Source organism: Lactuca sativa, chromosome 4 (assembly GCF_002870075.4).
Source record: "Lactuca sativa cultivar Salinas chromosome 4, Lsat_Salinas_v11, whole genome shotgun sequence".
NCBI lineage: Eukaryota > Viridiplantae > Streptophyta > Magnoliopsida > Asterales > Asteraceae > Lactuca > Lactuca sativa.
In genome coordinates, this window is record NC_056626.2 from 60,488,665 (window position 1) to 60,502,073 (window position 13,409).

The window sequence follows — 13,409 nt, forward strand, 5'->3', positions numbered from 1 at the left end:
CACATAACAGACGAGGCACACACACACATAACACATATCTCATAACGAAATAAGCAGATCTATAAGATAGAAGAGTGTGAATACTCATTCACACATAACACAACCAAATATATACACATAGCACGTATTTTTATATAAAATACTTCGTATTATTGTATTAGAAGAAATAACTACACACTCACTTGATCAGAAGACGATCTGACAGCACTACGGCTTATAGAAGTAGTAATCCACAGCAGATCTGGAAGATCTCCTCGAAAATCGAACTTCTTGCGGGCAGAGCTTCGACTCGGGAACCGTGCTTCTCGGGATCTTCGGGGTCTCGAGACTTGCCTCGGAGCTAGAGTATGATACCGGGACTTCGGGGTAGCTTCGGCACGAAAAACGATGCAAAAGACTAGAGAGAAGAGAAGAAAATGAACAAGAAATGAGGCTGCCTTCGGATCCTTTATATAGAGGCTGGAACCTCGGAGTACGCGGGGCGTACAGGCGTACGCAGCGCGTACAGCGTCCGAAATCGTCATTGCATGCGTCATCCGAAGTGTCGACACTATCGGAGTTACGCGATAGCGTAACCTCGTACGCGGGGCGTACTCCGGATTACACCGGTGACACGGCTTCGGATAATGCCTCCGATTTTGAATTAAATAAAAATACAAAATGATTAATAAACTTCGGAAATTCATAACTTCTTCATACGAACTCCGTTTTCGACGTTCTTTATATCCACGGAAAGGTGAGACCACGCTCTACGACTTTTGTTTAGACTTCGTCGGCTAATTTTGACTTTATTTTTATTAATTATTTTTAATAGGCCGCGACAGAAATTTTCGTTATAAATTCATAACTTCTTCGTTTGACGTCCGTTCTCGCCTAACTTTTTATCGCTTCGATACCAACAATGAGATCTTCGATTCTCATTTAGATTGCTTCGGCTAACAACCGCTCGATCTCAATTCGAGTATTTCAGGCTGTATACCGCTAAGCCGGAACTTCGATAAATCATAACTTCCTCATACGAAGTCAGATTTGGGCGTTCTATATATATTCGGAAACCTCGTTTCGACTACTACAACATTAACCAAAGATATTAAGTTTATTTCACACTTAAATTTTGACGCTTATTTTTGTTCTTAATTAATCAGACCACATAATTAAGCAATTAAGCACAAAACACATAATACTCAAATAATACATTCTTATTATTTCAAAACGGGTTACAAAGGTTAACCTAGACTATTATATTGCTAAATATGGCAAGCCCGGAAACACAGGCGTTACAATTCTCTCCACCTTAGAATGATTCCGTCCTCGGAATCACACATCAACAAACAAATGCGGATAGCGACCCATCATGTCACTCTCCGTCTCCCAGGTGAGATTCGGCCCATTCGTGTGTTTCCATCGGACAAGCACTAACCCAACCATCTTGTGTCGCAATTTCTTAATCTTTCGGTCAACAATTGCCTCTGGTTCTTCAATCAACCTTTTGTTCTCATCAATCCTCAATTCAGAAATTGGAATTATATCGGGAACTTCTCCCATGAACTTCCTCAAATAACACACATGAAAAGTGTTATGAATTCCATTCAGTTCTTCGGGTAATTCGAGCTTGTAAGCTTGGTTCCCAATCCTCTGAAGAACTTTAAACGGTCCAATAAACCTTGGACTCAACTTTCCCCTTTTACCAAATCTTATAAGTCCCTTCCACGGCGAGACTTTAAGCAAAACCGAATCCCCAACCTCAAAAGTTATCGGTCTCCGCTTCTTGTCAGCATAGCTCTTTTGACGATCCTGAGCCGCTAACATTCTTTCCTTAATTATTTTCAACTTTTCAGCAGTTTGATGAACCAACTCCGGTCCCATAAACTGCTTTTCCCCAGCCTCAAGCCAACAAGACGGCGTACGACACTTCTGTCCATACAAAGCTTGGTAAGGTGCCTTCTTAATGCTCGAGTGGAAACTATTATTATAGGAAAATTGTACCAATGGTAAATGTTCGTCCCAATTACCTAGGAATTCCAAGGTACATGCTCTCAGCATATCTTCAAGTGTTTGTATCGTTCGTTCGCTCTGACCATCAGTCTGCGGATGGTAAGCTGTACTCAAACACAACTTTGTACCCAACTCCTCTTGTAGACTCCTCCAAAACCTCGATGTGAAACGGCTATCACGATCCGACACAATCGTTAACGGAACACCGTGAAGCCTCACAATTTCCTTCACGTAAGAATTCGCAAGCTTCTCCATAGACCATTTCTCCCTGGCCGCTATGAAATGCGCACTCTTAGTGAATCGATCAACGACCACCCAAATCATGTCGTGACCATTCTTTGTTCTGGGCAGTTTAGTGACAAAATCCATAGCAATGTCTTCCCACTTGCCCATAGGCACAGGCAAAGGTTCTAAACTCCCGTACGGTTTCTGATGTTGTGTCTTGACTCTCGCACAAGTCACACACTCGGCCACATACTTTGCAACATCAAGCTTCATCGTCGGCCACCAGTAGTAGGGTTTCAGGTCCCTATACATTTTAGTGCTACCCGGATGAATCGAGTACATGGTCTTGTGAGCTTCTTCCATCAGAAGATCTATGACTCCTCCTGTCTTAGGTATCCAAATCCGATCTTGGAACACCTTCAGTCCATGACTATTTACACCGAACACCAACGTTTTGCCCAAACGTTCCTCCTTTCTGTCATTCTTCTCAGAAGCTTCGCTCTGAGCTTTCTTTATACTTTCCAAAATAGTTGAGACAACTTCAATTCTCAACGCTCTTGGCCTTTTCCTTTCGGGATTGACTTTCCGACTGAGAGCATCAACAACAACATTAGCTTTACCGGGGTGGTAAAGTATCTCGCAGTCATAGTCTTTAAGTAATTCTAGCCAGCGTCGTTGCCTCATATTCAATTCCTTCTGATTAAAGAGATATTGGAGACTCTTATGATCAGTGAAAAGTTTGCACTTCGTGCCATAGAGGTAATGCCTCCATATTTTCAGAGCGAAAACTACCGCTGCCAACTCCAAATCATGAGTCGGGTAGTTCTTTTCATGCTCTTTCAGCTGTTGAGACGCATATGCTATCACCTTTTCTCTTTGGGTCAAAACACAACCCAATCCAACCCCAGACACATCGCTATAGACAGCGAAGTCTTCAACTCCATCGGGTAGAGAAAGTATCGGTGCCTCGCATAGCTTCTTCTTTAACTTCTCGAATGCTTCTTTATGCTTCTCACTCCAAGCATAAGTAGCTCCTTTGTGGGTCAAAGCTGTTAATGGAGTAGCAATCGAAGAAAAGCCTTGGATAAACCTTCGGTAATATCCGGCTAATCCTAAAAAGCTTCGAATCTCCGTGGGACTTTTCGGTTGTTCCCACTTCGTCACAGCTTCGATCTTCGCTGGATCAACCATTATCCCTTCTTGGTTGACCACGTGACCCAAGAATTGGACTTCACGAATCCAAAAATCACATTTGGAGAACTTAGCATACAGCTTCTCCTTCTTCAGAACTTCCAACACTTCTCGCAAGTGTCTGCCATGCTCCTCCTGGCTTTTCGAGTAAATCAGAATGTCGTCTATGAACACTATCACGGATTTATCAAGGAACGGGTTACAAACCCTATTCATCAAATCCATGAACGCTGCTGGAGCATTGGTTAGTCCAAACGACATAACCAAGAACTCGTAGTGTCCATATCTAGTTCTGAATGCAGTCTTCTCGATATCTTGCTCTCTTACTTTCAGCTGATGATATCCTGACCTCAGATCGATCTTCGAGAAATAGCTCGAACCTTGCAATTGATCAAACAGGTCATCAATCCTCGGCAACGGATATCTATTCTTTATTGTTGCCTTGTTCAGCTCTCTGTAATCGATGCACATTCTCATACTTCCATCTTTCTTCTTCACAAATAACACCGGAGCTCCCCAGGGTGATGAACTAGGTCTAATGAAACCGTTGTCCAATAACTCCTGAAGTTGTATCATTAGCTCCTTCATCTCCGTCGGTGCTAATCGATAAGGTGCTTTTGCAATTGGCGTCGTTCCTGGCAACAAGTCAATACGGAATTCCACTTGTCGATCAGGCGGTAATCCAGGAAGATCTTCGGGAAATACTTCCGGATAATCACACACCACTGGAATATTCTGCATCACCTTCTTTTCCTTCTTAGCATCAATCACGAATGCTAAATACGATGTACACCCCTTGGTCAAACATTTTCTGGCTTTCATCAAAGAAATGATTCCAGAATTCACTCTGCGTTTATCTCCATACACCATAAACGAATCTTTCCCAGGCGGGTTTACTTTGACTATTTTCTTCTTGCATAAAATTTCGGCGTCGTTGGCGCTAAGCCAATCCATTCCCAATAAGATGTCGAAACCATTAAGTTCGATAGGCAATAATTCCTCGTGGAACTTATTCCCATTCAGATCAATTAAGATGTTTTTCATGCGATAGCTAACAGGTACAAACTTGCCACTAGCAACTTCGACTAATAAGGCATTATCTAGTCTAACAACAGGCAAAGCTAGCTTTCTACCAAATTCATGCGATATAAAGGAGTAGTTGGCTCCAGAATCAAATAAAATTTGGGCAGGCAATTCGTTAACGAGAAAGGTACCTGAAGCGACATCAGCTTCATCTTTAGCAGCTTCCAGTGTCATCTGGAATGCTCTCGCCTTTGGCTTTGGCGGAATGTTGGGTCTAGCTGCCTCCTTCTTCTTCGGGCAATCCCTCGACATATGACCCTCCTCACCACAACCATAGCAAACTTTCTTTGTGAGGGTACACTCATTGGCATAGTGCCCTGGCTTTCCACACTTGTAGCATGTGTTCGCCACCTCACATTTTCCATGATGCTTCTTCTTACATTTGTCGCACCATTTCGCTTCACCTCCACCTCCCCTCGAACCAGACTTCGAGAACTTTTTTTTCTTGTTGGACCCTGAAGTTCCATCGAACTTCCTCTTTTCTCCAACATCTATTCTTTCCAGACCCTTTTCCTTCTGCTGGGCCTCCACATTCTTAGCTGCACGAACAGCCGTTTTCAAAGTGGTTGCCATCTTGACTGTCGGACCAAAGTCGGCAGGCAGTCCATTAGCAAACCTCTCAATCTTGGAGAGTTCCGTCGGCACTAGGTACGGAAACAACTTCATCTTCTCAGTAAATGCAGTAGCATAGTCATCTATGCTCGTCTTTCCCTTCTTCAAGTTTTGGAACTCATTGTTCAGATCAATCAGATCTATCTCTGAACAATACTGCACCCTCAGTTGTTCCAAGAACTCCTCCCATGACATTTTCAGGGCTTCTCCTCGTGGCATAGTATCTGCCAACAACTTCCACCAACTCAAGACCCCAGTCTTCAGTTGTCTAACCGCAAAGACGGTCTTCTGTTTGTTGCTACAGTCGCAACTTTCAAATACCATCTCCATTTCGGAGATCCAATCCATTATCTCAACAGGCTTTAGGCTCCCAGAAAGACTTGGCGGTTTGGCGCCCAAGAAGTTCTTGTACATACGCCCATCCTTGTTGTTTCTCCTTTCTGGATCGTTTCTTCGTTCCTCTTGAGTCCCAACTTGACTCACCATGCGACTATTGTTCCCTTCCTCCGATTGCTCGGGAATCAATTCAGGTTCCTCAATAGGTATGATAGGTTCATCCCTATTATTATGCAACATTTGTCGCATCTCCTCCCTTTGTTCGGCTAGCATAGCCCGAATCATGGCTTGCACCGCAGCCATTGTTATTGGTTCTGGTGCTGCTGCTACAACAGGTATCTGCTCAATCACTGGCGGTTGATTCCTGTTTTCATCCGCGTTTCCAACGCCACTCCTTGTTCTCACCATTTTTGATCTACTCACCGAATAATTTCACCTTATTACTCCAAACGATTACATGCTAGTTCTAATATCGTATACATAAGCTTAGAATCCTAAACACATAAACCTTCAGATCCGGTTGGCAACAAATCGTAGATCCGAACAAACAATATCATAGATGGCATCATATAACATTTAGCACATAAAAGCATTTTAGGCTACTTTCCTAAAATAAACTAGTGCTCGTGTCTAAAATCCAACAGACACACATCTCATCATTCCATTTAGCATTCTAAGTTTAAGTCTAGAAATCCTACAAATTCCTAGTTCGCTTAAACTAATGCTCTGATACCAACTGTGACATCCCCAAAATCTCGGCCAGAAAAGACCGATTTTCATTTATGCTTTTAAATAATTTCAGAGTAAATCCTTTTGATTTGAAAGAGTTGCGGACTTTGTTCCCAAAACAAAACATGATAAAATAATATTTATCAAAGCATTTCATCAAGAGATGCATTTCATTATATAATCAAAACTCGGGATGTCATGTTCCGATACAGACCATAAAGCATAAACGATAAACATTACAAGTCATTCAACAAATATATACATATACAGACTTGTAAACAAAACAACAAGATGATCCATCCATCTTACGCCCTTGTGCCACTTCCTGTAATACAAATAAAACTGAGTGGGTCAGGCTTGGGAGCCTGGTGAGCATATAGGGTTTTCAACCCACAATAAATAAGTTATATTTAATTTCACCAACCAATCACTATCCCGATTACCCATTCCCGTTATCCTCACTTTACGTCCCTAAAACAACTATCTCAAGGGACCTAATCTAGGATTTTCATCGGGACGGACATCACTGCGAGGGGTTTCCTCAACAATAGATATCCTAAAGGCAACCATGAGGGGGATAGAGTACACCGGTGAACACATCGTTCACAACACCTACAGGTTATGAACCTGCTAGCGTTCCACTGGACTGTCTAGAAAGAGTCCGTGGTCGTTATCCATACTCCGCTGAATAACTAGATCAACAACAACAACAACATCGAGGCCTCTCATCTGTTTATTACACACCAACTATCTACCCATGTTCTACCCAACATATTAGTAGATAAAAATATACATTTGTATACATAGTTTAAAGAAAACCTGTATAGCATGCTTGAATCAACACATATATCACATAACAGACGAGGCACACACACACATAACACATATCTCATAAAGAAATAAGCAGATCTATAAGATAGAAGAGTGTGAATACTCATTCACACATAACACAACCAAATATATACACATAGCACGTATTTTTATATAAAATACTTCGTATTATTGTATTAGAAGAAATAACTACACACTCACTTGATCAGAAGACGATCTGACAGCACTACGGCTTATAGAAGTAGTAATCCACAGCAGATCTGGAAGATCTCCTCGAAAATCGAACTTCTTGCGGGCAGAGCTTCGACTCGGGAACCGTGCTTCTCGGGATCTTCGGGGTCTCGGGACTTGCCTCGGGGCTAGAGTATGATACCGGGACTTCGGGGTAGCTTCGGCACGAAAAACGATGCAAAAGACTAGAGAGAAGAGAAGAAAATGAACAAGAAATGAGGCTGCCTTCGGATCCTTTATATAGAGGCTGGAACCTCGGAGTACGCGGGGCGTACAGGCGTACGCAGCGCGTACAGCGTCCGAAATCGTCATTGCATGCGTCATCCGAAGTGTCGACACTATCGGAGTTACGCGATAGCGTAACCTCATACGCGGGGCGTACTCCGGATTACACCGGTGACACGGCTTCGGATAATGCCTCCGATTTTGAATTAAATAAAAATACAAAATGATTAATAAACTTCGGAAATTCATAACTTCTTCATACGAACTCCGTTTTCGACGTTCTTTATATCCACGGAAAGGTGAGACCACGCTCTACGACTTTCGTTTAGACTCCGTCGGCTAATTTTGACTTTATTTTTATTAATTATTTTTAATAGGCCGCGACAGAAATTTTCGTTATAAATTCATAACTTCTTCGTTTGACGTCCGTTCTCACCTAACTTTTTATCGCTTCGATACCAACAATGAGATCTTCGATTCTCATTTAGATTGCTTCGGCTAACAACCGCTCGATCTCAATTCGAGTATTTCAGGCTGTATACCGCTAAGCCGGAACTTCGATAAATCATAACTTCCTCATACGAAGTCAGATTTGGGCGTTCTATATATATTCGGAAACCTCGTTTCGACTACTACAACATTAACCAAAGATATTAAGTTTATTTCACACTTAAATTTTGACGCTTATTTTTGTTCTTAATTAATCAGACCACATAATTAAGCAATTAAGCACAAAACACATAATACTCAAATAATACATTCTTATTATTTCAAAACGGGTTACAAATGTTAACCTAGACTATTATATTGCTAAATATGGCAAGCCCGGAAACACAGGCGTTACATTATTCATGATAGAGACCATGAAGTAATTCTCTAAGTGTGGGTTTGTCCAATACTTAAATCTCTATTTCTAAGTACTCATGAACATTGCCGCAATACTATTGCTATGTCTAACTCCCTTAGACAATCTACAATCCAATTCATGTCAGTCTTAATTCACTACCTACTTCCAAAAGTATGATTGACTGTGGAAGTTGAATAATTATATTATTCGGGAAGTAAAACATGCAAAATGAAACACCATAATAAACAATTGACAAAGATAGTAAACAAACTCATAAATAAATCTCCATTATTTAATCACCAAAAATTAATTACATTTATCTTGTTACAAGTTTCAAACTAACTATCTAACTACTAAAGCTAATATCATCTCTCAGACCAATGCTCCTAGAATGTTGATTGTGCTTAACACTACTTAGAGCCTTCGTCAAAGGATCTGTAGGAATCTCTTCTGATGATATCTGCTTCATGATGAGGTGACCTTCTTCTACTCTATGTCTAATGTAATGGTACTTTCTATCAATGTGTCTAGACTTTCTATGATCTCTTGGTTCCTTAGTCAAGGCAACCGCTGCTTCATTATTGCAGAAATATTCCATTGACTCCTGAATGGTTGGGACAACTCCAAGTTCTCCGATGAAGTTATTCAACAAAGATGTTTTCTTTGATGCTTCACTTGCAGCTATTGTAACGCCTGTGTTTCCGGGCTTGCCACTTTTAGCAATATAATAGTCTAGGTTAACCTTTGTAACCCGTTGTGAGATAATAATAATGTATTATTTGAGTATTATGTGTTTTGTGCTTAATTGCTTAATTATGTGGTTTGATTAATTAAGAATAAAAATAAGCGTCAAAATTTAAGTGTAAAATAAACTTAATATATTTGGTTACTGTTGTAGTAGTTGAAACGAGGTTTCCGAATATATATAGAACGCCCAAATCTGACTTCGTATGAGGAAGTTATGATTTATCGAAGTTCCGGCTTAGCAGTATACAGCCTGTTTTACTCGATTTGAGATCGAGCGGTTGTTAGCCGAAGCAATCTAAACGAGGATCGAAGGTCTCGTTGTTGGTAGCAAAGCGATAAAAAGTTAGGCGAGAACGGACGTCAAACGAAGAAGTTATGAATTTATAACGAAGTTTTTCTGTCGCGGCCTATTAAAAATAAATAATAAAAATAAAGTCGAAATTAGCCGACGGAGTCTAAACGAAAGTTGTAGAGCGTAGTCTCACCTTCGCGTGGATATAAAGAACGTCGAAAACGGAGTTCGTATGAAGAAGTTATGAATTTCCGAAGTTTATTAATCATTTTGTATTTATTTTTAATTCAAAATTCGGAAGCATTATCCGAAGGAGTCACCGATCTGATCCGAGGTACGCCCCGCGTACTCCGAGGGATGTCGACACTCGCACTCGAGCACTTCGGATACGTAAGCAATGACGTTTTGGGCAGTACGCCCCGCGTAACGCAGTACGCCCCGCGTACTCCGAGGCTCCAGCCTCCTATAAATAGGATGCGAGGGTTCCGGGTATTTTTGCCAATTCTCTCTCGTTTTCGTGTCGAAGCTCTGTGCAAAAACCCCCGAAGCTACCCCGAAGTCCCGGTATCATACTCTAGCCCCGAGGCAAGTCCCGAGATCCTGAAGATCCCGAAAAGTGCGGTTCCCGAGTCGAAGCTCTGCCCGCGAGAAGTTCGATTTTCGAGAAGATCTTCCAGATCTGCTGTGGATTACTACTTCTATAAGTCGTAGTGCTGTCCGATCATCTTCTGATCAAGTGAGTGTGTAGTTATTTCTTCTAATACAATAATACGAAGTATTTTATATAAAAATACGTGCTATGTGTATATATTTGGTTGTGTTATGTGTGAATGAGTATTCACTCTCTTCTATCTTATAGATCTGCTTATTTCTTTATGAGATATGTGTTATGTGTGTGTGTGCCTCATCTGTTATGTGATATATGTGTTGATTAAAGCATGCTATACAGGTTTTCTTTAAACTATGTATACAAATGTATATTTTTATCTACTAATATGTTGGGTAGAACATAGGTAGACAGTTGGTGTGTAATAAACAGATGAGAGGCCTCGTTGTTGTTTGATTGAGTCATCTAGCGGAGTTTAGATGACGACCACTGACTATTCTAGACAGTCTTGTGGAAACATTAGCAGGTTCGCCACCTGTAGGTGTTAATGAACTTGGGTGTTCATTCGCTGTACTCCATCCCCCTCATGGTTGCCTTATTTGACTTATATTGCTGAGGTACCCCCGAAGCATGTGTTGTCACCCCGATGAAATATTCTTAGACTAGGTCCCTTATGTTAGTTGTTTTAGGGACATTAAAGTGAGAATAACGGGAATGGGTAATTGGGTTATTGTTGGTTGGTGAAAATTAAATATGATATTTATTGTGGGTTGAAAACCCTATATGCTCACCAGGCTCCCAAGCCTGACCCACTCAGTTTTAAATTGTATTACAGGTAGTGGTGGAAGGGCATGAGATGGATGAACCATCAAGTTGTTTTGTTTACAAGTCTGCATATGTTTATATTTGTTATATGACTTGTAATGTATTCGTTTATGCTTATTGGTCTGTATCGGAACATGACACCCCGAGTTTTGATTATAATGAAAATACATTTCTTTTATGAAATGCTTCGGTAAACAATGTTTTATCATGTTTTGTTTTTGGGAACAAATTCCGCAACTCTTTCAAATCAAAAGGATTTACTCTGAAAATATTTAAAAGCATAAATGAAAATCGGTCGTTTCTGGCCGAGATTTTGGGGATGTCACAGTTGGTATCAGAGCATTAGTTTAAGCGAACTAGGAATTTGTTGGATTTCTAGACTTAAACTTAGAATGCTAAGTGAAGTTTTGAGATGCGTGTCTGTTAAGTTTTAGACACGAGCACTAGTTTATTTTAGGAAAGTTGCCTAAAATGCTTTATGTGCTAAATGTTATATGTTGCCATATATGATATTATTTGTTCGGATCTATGGTCTGTTGCCGACCGGATCTAGAAACCTTATGTGTGTAGGATTCTAAGCGTACGTCTACGATATTAGAACTAGCATGTAAACGTTTCGGAGTGATAAGGATGATTTGAATATCTATCATGATTGAGGATCTAATTTCACCTTATTCGGTGTAGATCAAAATGGTGAGAACAAGAAGTGGAGTTGGAAATGCTGACGAAAACAGGAATCAACCACCAGTGATTGAGCCAATACCTGTCGTAGCAGCAGCACCTGAGCCAATAACCATGGCTGGTGTGCAATTGATGATTCAGACGATGTTGGATCGTCAGATGGATGAAACTAGACGGTTGCTTCAACAAAATCGTGAAGAACTGTCGATTCGTGTGGAAGAGCCTGAACTGAATGAAGGGCACTCGGAAGGTGGAAACTTCAGTGGGTCTGTTGGTCCAGCCAACCCACCGATAGTTAGGCAAGATAACCATGATGGAAGGAATGATGGAATGGGATGCAAGTACAAGGACTTTTTGACTTGTAAACCATCGACCTTCAATGGAAAGGAGGATCCGATTGGGGTTATGGATTGGATCTCCGAAATGGAGTTAGCCTTTATGACATGTGGCTGTAGAGGCAAGTTGCAGACTATCTATGCCGTGCGACAATTCCGAGGTGGAGCCGTTCGTTGGTGGAACACTCTAGGGAAGACCTTAAGCCCTAGCGAGCCACTGCAATTGTCATGGGCAGAGTTCTTGGTGCAGTTCAAGCGCAAGTTCTGCTCGGCTCAAAATCTGTTGGAGTTGGAGAACAAGTTTTTGACATTGACGAAGGGTAGCATGTCAGTGGATGAGTACACCAATAACTTCACCAATAAGATGGAGTTTGCCTTGCGTATCGTTCCAGACGAGCTGACAAAGGTGGATCGGTATGCGAAGGGACTTCCATGGGAGTACGAGGTGCCGGTACGTCAGGCACTTACTCTAGAGGCAGCTATCTGGGCTGCCAAGTCTGTGGAGAACATGATAAAGGGAAGAACCACCGACAAGGTTGAGGTTGGTGAGAAAAGAAAGTTTGAGGGAACATCTGGTTCCGGTAAAAGAAGCAAATTTTCGAAATCTGATTCGAAAAAGTTTGGAGGAAAAGGAGGCGAAGCGAAGTGGTGTGATAAGTGTAAGAAAAAGCACTTTGGGAAATGTAGCGAGGATGTAACCTGCTACAAGTGTGGAAAGGTTGGACATTTTGCCAATGAATGTCCGAACAACAAAAGGATGTGTTTTGGGTGTAATGAAGAGGGGCATATTTTGAAAGACTGTCCAAAGAAGAAGGAGGCAGCTAGGCCCAACATTCCACCAAAGCCGAAGGCGAGAGCCTTCCAAATGACACTTGAGGCTGCGAAAGATGAAGCTGATGTCGCTTCAGGTACCTTTCTCGTAAACGAATTACCTGCTCATATATTGTTTGATTCTGGAGCCAACTACTCCTTTATTTCGCATGAGTTTGGTAGAAAGCTAGCTTTGCCTGTTGATAGACTAAATAATGCTTTATTAGTCGAAGTAGCTAGTGGCAAGTTTGTACCTGTTAGCCATCGTATGAAAAACGTCTTGATCGACCTTAATGGGAATAAGTTTCTCGAGGAATTATTGCCTATCGAACTAAATGGTTTCGACATCGTCTTGGGAATGGATTGGCTTAGCGCCAATGATGCCGAAATTTTGTGCAAGAAGAAGATAGTTAAAGTAAACCCGCCTGGGAAAGATTTGTTTATGGTGTATGGGGACAAACGCAGAGTGAATTCTGGAATCATTTCTCTAATGAAAGCCAGAAAGTGTTTGACCAAGGGATGTACATCATATTTAGCATTCGTGATTGATGCTAAGAAAGAAAAGAAGGTGATGCAGAGTATTCCAGTGGTGTGTGATTATCCGGAAGTATTTCCCGAGGATCTTCCTGGATTACCACCTGATAGACAAGTGGAGTTCAGAATAGACTTGTTACCAGGAACCACGCCAATAGCAAAAGCACCTTATCGATTAGCACCGACGGAGATGAAGGAGCTGATGATGCAACTTCAGGAGTTATTGGACAAAGGTTTCATTAGACCTAGTTCATCGCCCTGGGGAGCTCCGGT